At 54.6% G+C, this 11,335-nt stretch overlaps 1 pseudogene; it reads right to left on the bottom strand.

Annotated features, from left to right (window-relative positions):
• Positions 1-393: 393 nt before the first annotated feature.
• LOC102981645 (protein FAM136A-like) lies at positions 394-753 on the bottom strand (annotated as a pseudogene).
• Between the last annotated feature and the right edge of the window lie 10,582 nt (positions 754-11,335).

Raw genomic sequence — 11,335 nt, 5'->3', positions numbered from 1 at the left:
GCCTGTGCTCCGCGACGGGAGAGGCCACAACAGTGAGAGGCCCGCGTACCGCAAAAAAAAAAAAAAAAAAAAAGAGAATCTGGTACTTTGGAGGGCTCTGGTTTGGTACCAGGGAGATTCCCTGTTGCCAGGATAAGCCCTGGCCACATGAAATTCAGGCTCACAAAAACTCTCCTGTACTATCTCTGACCCAAATTTTAGCACCAGTGTTTTCCATTTCACTTTCTAGGATTGAAACACAGAGGAACCAGTGTTCAGAGGCAAGTGACATAGGCCTGAAACTTGCTGCCATCCTTAATTTCCTCATTCATAAACTTTCCTTAAAGACCCAAATCCCCATTCTTCTTTTTAAATGGATTCCTGCCCTGAGCCCCGATGGCCAATAGCAGACATCTATTTCCCAATGGACGAGAGACACTCCTTCATCTTCTTGGTCATGGTTGGGGTGAGGTTCATGGGGTCACCCACACACTCGATCACACAACTCTCTAGCTGCAGCTTCAGCTGAAGCTCTTTACTCCCGGCGTCCACTGAATCTTTGGCTTTGTTGTTGCAATGCTTAGTGCACCCGGCCAAGGCGGTCCTGCAACTTCTCCAGCTCGCTGGTGCCCAGGGCCTGGGCTTGAGCCAGAGGCGCACGGCAGAGCTCACCGGAGCCTGAGGCCCTGCATCTTCCGGACGTTCTCTCTCTCCAGACTCTTCACCAGGGGTCTCCACCGCCTCCTGCACCCAGAGCTGCTGCAGCTCCGCCATGGTGACCCCACGCTGCTCCCTGCCGCGCCGGCGCCCACATGGATCCCCGCCAGAAGAGACTTCTTACCAGCTCTCCCTGGGCCTCGTGGGCCTGGTGGGCAAGTGCCCTCTTGGGATCTGTGGATGGAACCACTTTCAGCTTCAATTCAGTTCAACTGGCATCGTATTTCCTGAGCAGCCACTGTGTGTCCACTCCTGTGTGGGACAAGAAGGACAGAACAGGGGGCTCCTAGCCCCTCTGAGGGACCAGTGAGCACCTGGGGTTCAGAGAACAGGGCCATTTCCGAACCCAAACCGGCTGCAGGCCTTGGGTGTGGCATGTGGTTTCTAAACTTCAAAAAGAATCTCAGTGGCAGCTTGAATGGCAGGACACGGTGGTCTGATGTGTAAAACGATAAAAGAGGAGCAACCGTGGTGGGCAGGTCCCCCGAGCGACTCTACAGGAGCCCCCCAACACCAGCTGCCCTAACCTGTGGGCCCATGTGGGGCATCCTGAGGCCCGTGGTCGGAGTGGTCAAGACCGTGGGGCTCCAGTGGTACCCAAAGGCCCCCCAGCACCCACACCTCCTCTAACCCCACTCTCTCCTCTCGAAGGCCTGGCCTGCAGCCCAGGCTGGAGCCGCAGAGTGCCCTGCAGGCTGGGTGTCCTGAAAAGCTGTCTCCGAGGTGGAGCTCAGCGTGTGGGCGGTTTGTTAAGGAGTGTTCTCAGCACCAACGCCTGTGAAGGGAGGGGACGGAAGCGGGGGTGGGTGGGGGCGGTGATGGGGAAGCTGAGCCGGGATGCAGGCCCAACTGCACCTCAGCCAGTGCCCGCGAGATCCCTGCGGCTGTGAGGTCCGATCAGTCATCCCCAGTTGGAATGGGATGACCCCAGGCCTGCAGACCTCACATGACCCAGTCTCAGATGTGGGCCTGGGAATGTGCGACCTTGGATGGGAGGTTCCCTGCGCCGAGCACCTGGGAGCAGCTGGGCAGTAGGTCCTCAGCGGAGGGGGGGCCCGGGCTGCTCGCCTCCACCGAGAGGCAGGCAGGCACGATGCTCGGTGGGCAGCTCAAGCCACTTGGCTGGATCTCCCAGCTGCGCTCTGGGAAGGCGTAGCCGGCCCCAGGAAGCAAGTGGCTGAGTCTGAGACAGGGTGGGAAACAGCAGAGGGCAGAGTGGGTCGCCTTGTCTCAGGAAGGAGTGCAAAATGGACAGCTAGACAGAGGAAGTCTCCAGGAGCTGAGGCAGCCGGAGACCTAGGCGCACAGGTACGGAGCCTTTAGAGAAACCAGACCCAGGGGCTTTGCCTTGAAGTACCTTTGGGACTCTGTGAGGGCGCGGAGTGTGTTCAGGGCAGAGCCCCACCCTGAGTGGGCAGGCCGATGGGGTTGGGGCTACAGGGTGGGCTTTCTCAGCGCCCAGCTGATGCCTCCGTGGCTCCTGGTAGCTGGATGGCACGGAGGATCAGCTGAAAAAGCCAGGTGTCAGTAATGTGAATGAGTGATGTTCAATTCCAAGGATCAAGTTCAAACATGTCACCTACTCAGGGCTCCCTCCTCCCTCGGTTGGGACAGTTGGGAACTGTTATGGACTGAATGATTTTGTCCCCCCCCATCAGTTCATATGTTGAAATCCTCCCCCCTCCCCGCAATGTGATGGTATTAAGAGGTGGGGCCTTCGGGATGTGATAAGGTCATGAGGGTGGAGCACTCCTGAATGGGATTAGTGCCGGTTTTAGTGCCCCAGAGAGCTCCCTCGCTCCTTGCACCGTGCGAGGACGCAGTGAGAAGTCAGCAGTCCGGGACTAGGAAGACAGCTCTCACTGCACCCCAACCATCCTGGCGCCCTGATCTCGGACTTCCAGGCTCCAGAACTGTGAGACATAACTGTCTGTTAGTTGTTTAAGCTGCCCAGTCCATGGTATTACGTTACAACAGCCTGAACTAAGACAGGACTCAGTTTAGTAATTAGTTAGATTGAGAAAATGTTATTTACCGAAGTTCCCCTTCAGAAAGGAAAGTATTGGGGAAAGTCCTTGGAGGTGAAAATGGGAGGAACTGTCCCAAGAGAGAAAGGGGCCAGGATCTATTGCCTCAGAAAGGAAGGAAGGAGGAAGGGAGACGGGAGAGTGTTAGGAAGCAGGAAAGAACCAGAAGGATGGCAGAGGGCATGTGTGACCTGGCCGATCTCTCGTAAATGATGAAAATCTTGCAGTGCCTGGCATGAGCAAATGTTGTGGAACCAGGGAAGGAAGTCGTGGTGGCTGATGGCCTGAAGCAGCACGGAAAAGAAAGATGAAGAAGGATGTGAGCCCTTGTGATGTGAGTGCGTGGCTGTCCCGGGGAGGGCCCTGTCCCCCTCGGCCCATGACACTGGGGTTCCAGTCAGGTTCATCCAGGCCTGCGAGGGGCAGGGAGCCTGGGTGACTCTGGGGGACTGAAGGTTGCCTGGTGCCTATAGGATGAGAGCAGGCCACGGTCACCCCAGGTGGGCTGAACACTGGACCCCCTGAGACCACCTCCCTCCCCTGGCTGAGCTGGCTATGGCCCGGCCCTCAGCCCCCGAGGGTGAGCTACACTCAGGTCGAGCTCCCTGGGACCTTGGAGGCAGCCTGACTGAAAATGGTGAAATCTCAGGGCTGGGTTAAAAGGTCAAGGCTGACTCCTGGCTCCTACCCTGACCGCTGTGTGCTCATGGCCAAGTTACGTCATTCAGTGCACCAGTGCCTCAGCTTTAAATGGAAATAACAGCTCAGCCTATGATGCAACAACACATAGAAAATGTCTGGCATGTGGTAAGAGCTCCATAAATATTAGCTCTTAGAACTGTGGTGAGGTCCTTTTTCTTTTTTTTAAACAAAACCATGGCCAGTTGCTCTCTGGATGGCCATGGATCTTAATCAATTTTGTGTCATGGATTCCTCCTGCAGTCTGGGGAAGCCTATGGACTTTCCCCAGGATCAGAGTTTTAAACGCATGAAGTAAAATACATAGGATGGTAAAGGAAACCAAATATACTGAAATACAGTTATCAGAATTTAAGAATTGTGATATAGCGATATATGTGCTTTATCGAGGCCTTGGATAAAGGAGGTCTAGTGACAGGTTCAGTAACTTATCATGATCTTGAATTAGTGATGCGCTGAGCTGAAATAACGTTTTAAAACATCTACAGCAATTGTGGTGCTACGTGAAAACAGTTGTGATTTCTACTGGTGACAAAGTCCCAGGCACCGTCTGTACTACTGTGGTGTGATGCCTATAAACACAAAGGAAGGAAATGCTAGTTTCAATTAGTGATTAGTGAAAATAAATGCATAATGCTTTTCCCCAACCAGTTCATGACGCCGCCCCTGGATTCCACTCCTGATGCCCGGGTTAAGAACTCCTGGTTTAGGCAGAGACACAGGGATGCCTGGAACAGACGTTCTTCCGCTGGAGAAGGATCATTTGTGTGCCCCCTTTATTTTAGTCTTAGATTTATTTTTTATTGAAGTAACATTGTTTTATCTCATCACATGACTCACGTGTACGTTATATTTCTACTTCTATATACCTTACAGCGTGCTCACCGCACAAAATGTAGTTTCCACCCATCACCGTACAGCTGATCCCCTTTACACAATTCTCACCCTCTTTCACCTCTGGTAACCTCTACCCTGTTCTGTGTACCCCCTTGGGTGTGCAAATGTGAGCCACCAGGGTGCCAGCCTCTTCCTCCTGGGGTGTGAGCTGTGACGCTTAACAGAAGCTGGCCCGCCCCTGCTGGTATGGGTGAGACTCCCTGGGGCTCTCTGAAAACAAAAACACCCACATCCCAGCCCCGACCTCTGAGACGCAAAGTCAGACACACCTGTTCAGGTGAGCTAGGGTGACCCAAGGAGCAGTGGCCGGGAAGGGCAGAGAAGCCCTCCAATTAAATCACCTTGAGTGAAGGGGGATTTTGGCTGATGTGCTGTTCTCATTTCAGAGGAGGGGGGCTGAGGCCGGTGTGGGAGGTGGCTGATGCTAGTTAGCCTTCCCACGCAGCCTCCACGCCCCAGGGGCCGTGCTTTGGGCAGTGATGGCTGAGTGCGGGAAAGTAGACTAAGAAGAGCTGTGATCCTGCACCTAGTCCGCGAAGGGCACCCCGCCCTCCAGGGTAGCCCCCTCGTCTGTGAGAGCAAGCTTCAACGGCGACTCCTTGTGACGGCAAAGATCAATGGTAGCAGTGGGTTCTTGGGGCCCTGATTCTGAGGGTGTGAAGAAACAAAGCTGACCTCCCCTTGGACGCTGAGATTTTTGAATAATACGGGGCAACTCTCTTCGTGCCCCAAAGACACACGGGGACTAAAACAATGAGTTGGGGCACTAAAAGAAATGCGAACATATTTGTAATCTAAGTTGGTGAAGCAGGTCATACCTGTTACATTATCATCATATTATTATATATGATATTTTAATTATTACTGGTCCTCCCATGTGTTGCTGTAAAAAGTTCCATTCTCAGAGGATGACCTTACCTAACCTTCTGTGAAAGTTCTCGGGGGCACCTTATTGTCACCCCATAAAGCATCTCCAGTCACGCCAGCAGGTGCAGCCTTTGGTGAGCTTGAGAATTCCGGATCCCGACTCCTCCAGCACCCCCTCCCTGCCACTGTTCCCCATATCCTACCAGGCCATCTGCTTTTCATCATCAGTCGTCACTCCTCGTCTAACTTCTCGGCCACGTGATTCTTCTTTGCTGGGATATTTACAATGAAACTGGGACAAAGCTATAACTCAAAGGAGAAATCAAGAGAGCAAGGGGGAAACACTTTTAGAAACACCTCCTATGCTTCTGAAATTACACCAACAGCCTGCGTGGGTGAGGTACTGCAGAGACTTCCCAAGGCTTTGGAGCACCTGGCATCAGCGCACCTGGGAGCGGGCAGCACAGGCCAATGGGAAATCCTGGGGCAGAGAAAGGGGCTTGGGTACATTTTAAGTTGCTGTACGTTATAATCCACTAGCCCTGGGCTTCCATAGAGTATCCCGCGCTCAATAGCCCGTGTCAGTTGTCCTTTACGGGAGAAGGGAATTGGAGAGGTGTTCCATGTGGGTCAGATATACAGACCTGTAGGACCCAGGACCGTTTCCCCTGGGACTCCTAAGACTATTGTGGAGACGCCAGGGTTCCCACTGAATGTGCGAGGAAATCGCAAGTCTTTCTGTTTGGAGATTAAAGTAAGGGGGATTCCTGCGCTTCCCTGGCGGTCCAGTGATTAAGACTTTGCCTTCCAGTGCAGGGGGTGTGGGTTCGATCCCTGGTCGGGGAGCTGAGATCCCACATGCCTCACAGCCAAAAAACCAAAACATAGAATAGAAGTAATATTGTAACAAATTCAATAAAGACTTTAAAAATAGTTCACATCAAAACAAAAATCTTAAAAAAAAAAATAAGTAAGGGTGACCCCATAAAACTGAGGACTTGTCGCTAGAAATAGATATGAACAGGACCTTGCCTTGGAAGGGAACTGTTCTACAGATGTGGAAACCGATGTGAATGGGGAGGTATGCGTGGCGGCAGCTCTCCGATTCCCAGGTGCGGGCTCTTTCCACGACAGCACTCTGGGTCTCTGTGCCTGGCCCTCCCTCGCCTCTCTGAGACCCTCTCGGGGCTCTTCAAACACCCTGAGCCGTCACGGAGTGACCAGTCTGCTCCCGAGGTGGGCGCAGCCCGCCCGCCAGCCTCCCCCAGCCAGCATATGGTGGAGAGCAGACTTCTTCTCTCCCGGTCTGTTCCGCCTGATTTGGCCCTCCACTACGCGGTGCGCTGGGCACGGAGCTCTAAATAGAAACGGTCCTTCTTAATTGTCTCTCCCAGCGAGGGCTCTCAGCCCCTCTCTGCCTTGCGGGCCTGGCACAGGCTGGGCGCACAGCGGAGCCGATAAATACCTGCTGGTTGACAGCTGCAGCCATCACCATTGTCCCAGCCCTCACTTCAAACCAGGAGGCAATTGGAGGCTCGACTCCACCTGAATCCTAGGCCCCATAGCACCTGCTGGAGGTAACAGAGAGCCAGGGTTCCCCCCCAAAGCCTTCATCCCCAACCGGGCGCAAAGAGCCTCAGCCACCCTCGTAGAAGTGATGATAATGCCTGGGTGACTGGGATGTCCCGCGTCACCAGTTATGAATAAGGTCACATTTATCTTAAGGTTAAATAAAAACTCTAAGCCTCCAACATTACAGGAAGGGGCACTTACGGCTTGGGATAAAATGGCCAGTGATGGTGTCACACAGGGATTCAAAGAGCGCTGAATCTGAGTAACTGAGCCTCGAGGGGAGGTCGTGGGCTTCGGAAGCCCCTGGTGGCTTAACTTGGCCCAAGAGATGGTGAGGACACAGACACCCAAGAGGCTAGTGGAAAGCTGAGATAAAAATGTTCCATAAAATGTGAAAGCGGAAAGGAGCAACATTTTCAAATTAATGTACTAGTTATCTTTTATGAAATTAAAATATGTCTTTAAAAACGCACACATGAACTACTCCCTGAGACATTTAAACAATGGCACACACACGCCTAATAGTCTGTATATTCTAGTTGGATCTTCTCATTTGAGAAAACGATTTCTTTTGCATATGCATCTTCTTAATGGCCAAGTGGGAGATGCCTCATACCCAGGCTTGCCCTAGGTTTGGACAAATATGGCGTGTGCCCCCGGTTCCTGGAGAAGCCCAGGCCTGAGTAGGTGGAGCAAATCCAGACTCTTCTAATGGTACATGGAAGCAGATAGGGGCGGCATATCCCTGGAGACAATGTCAGGCCTAACGTCCCCCATCCCTGCCACAGCGGAGTGACCCCAGGGCCCAAGGCTGGGGACTCCTGCACCAAGCTGCCCTCAGTCCTCTCTCGGGGGAGGGGGGCCACGGGAGGCCCAGGCGGATGGAGACACCTGCAGAGAGGGCCTGAGCTCCGGGTTGCTGGGCCTCTCATGTGCAACTTCCAGCTGCTCCTTATTTACTCGGGAGAGCTGGATCTGGTGTCTCTCGCAGGCAGCAAAGAAGCCTCCTGGGGCTTCCCCGGTGGCGCAGTGGTTGGGAGTCCGCCTGCCGATGCAGGGGATGCGGGTTCGTGCCCCGGTCCGGGAAGATCCCACATGCCGCGGAGCGGCTGGGCCCGTGAGCCACGGCAGCTGAGCCTGCGCGTCCGGAGCCTGTGCTCCGCGACGGGAGAGGCCACAACAGCGAGAGGCCCGCGTAACGCCAAAAAAAAAAAAAAAAAAAAAAAAGAAGCCTCCTGGTAGGAAATGTTTCCTGCTCCAGGATGAGGAAGGCTGGCTGTGGGGAGAGGGGAGAGCAGGGGCTCTGACGTGCAGGTGGGACTTGGGGATTCTCTCTGGTGGGACGGGGAAGGGAGTAGTGTATGGTCAGACACTCCCACCAGTTTCGGAGCTGCAGGGGTATAATCTCACCTAATTCCTTGGGAAACACTGGGTTAGGGTGTTTGGGACGAAAGCTCTCTGGGGTGGTGCAGGCAGCACAGCGCCCGTCGACTGCACCCGGGGACGGTGCAGATTCTTCCCTTCCATGAAGATGAGGAGGTCGAGGCCCCCAGGGGGCACTGGGGAGGCCCTGTCCACTGAAACCAGGGTGGTCTCCACAGCAGAGTGCGGAGGGGGCAGGGGAGCTGCTCCGAGTTCGCTGGGTGCTGGTTAGCAGAGTCTGATGGAGGGTTCTGTCTACCCCGTGCCTGCGGTAGGGGGCACCTGGTCCAGATGTTGTTGCCACCTGAAGGTCAAAGAAGTGATGGGACTCTCCCCCTCCCCCACATCTCCGGGGTACTCGCACCGCCCTCTGGTCCTGGCCTAGACGCGCATCTCTCTGGGAAGACATCCCTGACCCCCAAGCCTAGATTAGGCCCTTCCTCTGTGTCCCCACGATGCTCTGGCTTCCCATGGGTCTGGGGTGCATGAGGGTTGCTGGTTGTAGGGAACTCGCTCAGATCCCTTCACGAGAAACAGATTTATTACAGAGACTGGATGATGATGAGAGTCACACACTTTATAATTTTACTACAAATTACTGAGTTGTGAAACAGGAAACAAAGGAAAGGAGGAGGAAGCTGTGTCATTGTAAGGATGCACATGGAAATAAGTGCAACAGGACTCAGCTCCACTGCGGGCCCACAGCAAGCCCTCCCTGGGCTGGGCCCCCTGGGGCCGTGGCTCGGTGCTTGGGGGGCTGGAGGCCCCAGAAGGTCTCCTGAGTCTGCTCTCCCCTCCAGCCTTTCAGCTCTGTCTCCTGCCACCACTGTTCCAGCCAGCGGCCATGGTCTCTGCCGGCCAGTCCCCCTATATCAACCACTGGCAGCCTCAGGACGGTCAGGTGTTCACCAGCAGGTCCAGCTAGCTGCCCATGGTGGCAACCGTGGGACCACACCATGCACGACGTGGCAGCCTACGGTGCCGGCTGAAGCCAGCAGCAGGGCCCCGACAGGCGTCCTGAGGCTCTGTGTGTCTGTCTCTACCTCTACGCCTGGGGCTGCCGCCTGCCAAGTCTTACTGGAACACAGTCGCGCCCAATTTAACTGTTTGTAGCTATAGTGGCAGAGTTGGGTAGATATGACGGAGACTATAGCGTGTGCAAAGCCAAAAATATTTCTGATCTGGCCCTTTGCGGAAAAGATTTCCTGACCTCTGCTCTGAGCCACAAGCTCTTGAGGGCAGGGACCAGGTCTTGTTCACCCCCGGTAAACACACTTAGAAGAATGACTGACACATAGTCGGAGCTCAACACATTGCGTTAAATGAATAAGTGAATGGTGTCTGGGCTGAATCTGTTCAGGCTGCACCCCTCGCTCTGGAACGAGGCACCCTCCTGCCCGTTGGACAGGGTGACCAACGGTGCCAGTTTGCCCAGCACTGCGGGTTTCCCGGGACATGGGACAGTCAGTGGGAAAGCTGGCAAAATCTTGGGCAAACCTGGACAATTTGGTCACCTTATGTTCAACAGCCTGGCCTCTTTCTATGTGGAGTGCCCACCTGCTGCATTTTGGCCAATGACTCCACACGGGTTGCTGGCAGAACTCCATGCCGAGCAGAGACAGGTACACGAGTAAGTGCCTACATAACAGTGACAGCTTCAAACACCCGGCTAGAAGAGCAAGGCCTGAGGATGGTAGCAAGGGGGCTGCAGAGGCAATTGTGATGGGGATCCTGGATGTTAGTGAGTGAAGCAGCTGAGATCTCTTCGGGCCAGGATGCTGAAGAAAGTCTCCCGGGGAGCAGGAGTCCAGCTGGGTCTTGAGTGGATGAGAAGGGATCCATCACTGGTGGAGAAGAAGGAAGGCAATGACCTTATTGGCGTATGAGGCCCCCAGCGTCCGTGTTAATTCCCGGGGAAAACTCAGGTGGGTCCCATGGCTGTTCCTGGGCCAGTTTCTGTGGCCAGAAGGTGAGGTGCTGACCAGCTAGATGGTCACATGCCCGTCTCAGAGGGGACAGTGGGGTGCTGACTGCGGCACCAGGAGCCTCCCGCAGAGCGGAAGAGGTGCTCCAGAAAGGAAATTGAGGCGGCCTGGTTTGGGTTCCTTGGAAAGCAGAGCAGGAAGCAAAGCCTCCGTGCCACTCCTTTGTTCGGGAGGGTGACCTCAGGGAGCAGGAGAGGGAAAGGGAGTGCGTCCGGGACGGAGAGGGAGCCAGTTCCAGAGTGTGTGATGCAGCTGAGCACAGCTTGGTAACAAATGTAACTGGTTGCTCGGCCCCCCAGGACCATCTTCTGAGAATCTGTCTAAATAACTGCTTCTCAGCACAGTCCTGCAGAAGAGAAGGGAGAGAATTTGTCCACAGTCTCTCCTTTCTCGTTGGTTCACCTGTAGGGTGCGACTCGCTGGACTTTCCAGTTGCTCATGGGTGGATGCAGCGTCTCACACCCTCATGCCCAGGGCAGCCCGAGAGGCAGGAAATGTACAGCGTGCACCCGAGGCCAGAGGCTGCTCGGTTGACGGGGTCCGAGTCCACACAGAGGTGGTGGTCTCAGCAATGGCTGGGGCTGGTGGCCAGTGACCCACAGACAAGCGAGAGGTAGTCCAAAGTGGCCCGAGAGGTGTCAGACCCAGTAGGGACTTGAGAGGGTGCAGTGAGATGAGACTCGAGTGACCGCTGTCCTCCTCCACACTGTCTGGTCTCCTGCCTCTGCTGGAGCTGAGACCAGGGCCAACCGGCATTTGCACAGAGACAACCAGGGCTGGATCGGTCACTGGGTCATGGGAAGGTCAGCTGTTTCTAGCAAGAGCCAAGGGACAGGCCTTAGCAGCCCCCAAAAGAAAAGGCAGGATGGGCTCCTCTCGGTGGAATCCAGAGAGGTCTGGAAAGGTTGCTCAGCAGATATTTAATTAAGCTTGAAGAAGTCATAAGCCCCAGGATCCTCGTCATCTCACGTGTAATGGAGAGGTTTGAACAGAGCATTTGGGTTGGCGATGCGGGAATCCAGAGTTAAATAGTGAGGTTCGAAATTTTGCCAAAGGACCTGGAGGGGCGGCAAGCAGATGGGAGGCGGAACACCCTGGAAGAACCAGGCTCTGCCCAGCCCCGGCTGTGGGTTGAAGGAGGGGGAAGGATGTGGTCTCAAGTCTCCACCG

This window comes from Physeter macrocephalus, chromosome 2 (assembly GCF_002837175.3).
Source record: "Physeter macrocephalus isolate SW-GA chromosome 2, ASM283717v5, whole genome shotgun sequence".
NCBI classification, from domain to species: Eukaryota; Metazoa; Chordata; class Mammalia; order Artiodactyla; family Physeteridae; genus Physeter; species Physeter macrocephalus.
This window is presented reverse-complemented; position numbering and strand designations above follow the sequence as displayed.